Raw genomic sequence first — 2,661 nt, forward strand, 5'->3', positions numbered from 1 at the left:
AGGGGAATATTGCATTTCTCTGTGGACATTCAGGGCTCATGTATGAAATTATTAACAAGCACAACTAAACAATCAGATGAGGGACAGTTTGCTAAGTCTGCTAGGTGGCCAGAGTCTGGTCCTCAGAGACTGCGGCCTGTATGGTCCACCACACTCCTGACCGGGTCAGCGTGGTCTACAACACTTCTCCAGTGACTGCTTCCTCCTGACAACATGCCCAAAGTATGAAGGACAAAGTTTGGCCATCCTAGCCTCCAAGGAGCACTCAGGCTGCACTTCTTCCAACACGGATCTGTTTGTTCTTCTGGCAGCCCATGGCACTTTCAATATTCTCCTCCAACACCATAACTCAAATGTATCAATTCTTCTATGGTCTTCATTATTTACTGTCCAGTTTTCACATGCATATGAGGTTTTTGAAAATACTATGGCTTGGGTCAGGTGCACCTTAGTCCTCAAGTTGACATCTTTGCTCTTCAACACTTTAAAAAGATCTTGTGCAGCAGATGTGCCTAATGCAATATGTCATTTGATTTCTTGACTGCTGCTTCTGTGAATGTTTATAGTTGATCCAAGAAGAATGAAGTACTTGACAACTTCAATCTTTTCTCCGTTGATAAGAATGTTGTTTATTGGTCCAGTGGCGAGGATTTTTGTTTTCTCTATATTGAGATGTAATCCATACCGAAGGCTGTATTCTTTGATCTTCATTAGTAAATGTTTTAAGTCCTCTTCACTTTCAGCAAACAAGGTTGTATCATCTGCATATCTCAGGTTGTTAATGAATCTGCCTCCAATCCTGATGCCACGTTTTTCTTCATACAAACCAGCTTCTCAGATTAATTGCTCAGCATACAGGTTGAGTAAGTATGGTGAAAGAATACAACCTTGTCTCACACCTTTCCTAATTTTAAACCATTCAGTGTTTCCATGTTCTGTTTGAACTACCTCTTGGTCCAGGTACAGACTCCTCATTAGCACAATTAAGTGTTCTGGAATACTCATAGTTCTCAATGTAGTCCGTAGGTTGTCATGATCCACACAATCAAGTTTTTGCATAGTCAATAAAGCACAGGTAAACATCTTTCTGATATTCTTAATTCCTACCAATTGATTGGTTCGGACCATGCAAATAAGGTATAAGGACTCTAAGGTTGGGATTAGTTAGTTTTGTCTCCAGCTAGGTTTAAAAGGTGCTGTCTCAGAAGCAGAGACTGAAGACTACAGGACCATCAAGAAGGAAGAGCATGAAATCTGTACCTAGAAAGAAAAACAGCAACATCAGAGGCAATGTCAGAGGTAAAGGCAGAGGTGGTGACATGGGAGACAAAGCAGCTTTGAGGCCTAGGCCCATCAGCTGAGGCAGAAGCCAAGGAGACTGAGAAGCCAGAGAGAAAAGTGAGGTATGCCTGTAGTGTAGCACACAAAAGGCATTCCTAACTGAGTTGATTTTGATCCTGAATTATACCCTGTTCACAACCCTAATAAACTCTGTGATTGGGAGTTTTGCTATGAGTTCTGTGTGGCTGTTGCAGTGGGTTATCAAATCCAGATGTAAAGCTAAAGTTCTGTGTGGCTGTTGCAGTGGGTTATCAAATCCAGATGTAAAGCTAAAGCAGACTGTACTGTGAGAGGAATGGTTGTTGTCAGAATAGGATAAAGAAGATTGCAAGGTGCGAGTATGTCTGAGCTGATTTTCAATTTTATTCTTTTTCCCCCTTGTGAAGTCAGAGAGAGTCAGACACTGTCCCCATCAGGTTTCAGTTTAAGCCGGCATTCTAAATCACTGGAGTTTGTTGTTGTTGTTAAGTAGCATGGAGTTGGTTCCGACTCATAGCGACCCTGCACAGGGTTTCTGAGGCTGTAAATCTTTATGGGAGCAGAAAGCCTCATCTTTCTCCCATGGAATGGCTGGTAGTTTTGAACTGCCAACCTTGAGGTTAGCAGCCCGGTTCGTAACCACTACGCTACCAGAGTGGAACTAGGATTAGCTATTTCCGATTCTCACCCCTCCCCTCAACTCAACCCCCAGGGAATAGGGATACTTTTTCTATAATATGCACTGATGCACTGCGGTGGGAGGAGACGGTGCTCTGAGAACAATTCAGGGAGTTTATTCTATAGGAAAGGGATCTGATAACACAAAAGATCAGACATCCTAGGGCCAAATGTAAATTTGATAGATAAATCAGCAGAGGATGAAACTTTTCAACTTAAAATAGAAATAGAGATTAACTAACATGAATGATTCAGAAAGTAAAAAGGGAAATTATTTTCTTTATCTCAGGGTAGTTCTGACTGACCAACGAAAAGGAAATTTCTGTTCCTCTTTTTGAGTTCACATTTTGGTGCTTCTTATTAATTTAGTAAACAAAATTAACAAAGTTTCTTTGAAAATTAAGATTTATATTAGAGAACTGTACAATTCACAAGGGCTAATGGACTCATGTCTGTGAGTTTTTCCAAGATAATTTTTTTTTATTAACACTAATAGAAAACCACAGGATATAAAAGTTTTTTGAAAAAGAAAACAGCCTGGGTTTTTTTTTGGTTTTGTTTATAGCTGTTAATTTTGTTTCTTCTTAGATATAAAAGAAAATATTGGAGACAGTTTGTTTCTCATAGAACATATTTAAGAATTAAAGAATATATATATAAATA

Source organism: Chrysochloris asiatica, unplaced genomic scaffold (assembly GCF_000296735.1).
Source record: "Chrysochloris asiatica unplaced genomic scaffold, ChrAsi1.0 scaffold00187, whole genome shotgun sequence".
Classification (NCBI taxonomy): domain Eukaryota; kingdom Metazoa; phylum Chordata; class Mammalia; order Afrosoricida; family Chrysochloridae; genus Chrysochloris; species Chrysochloris asiatica.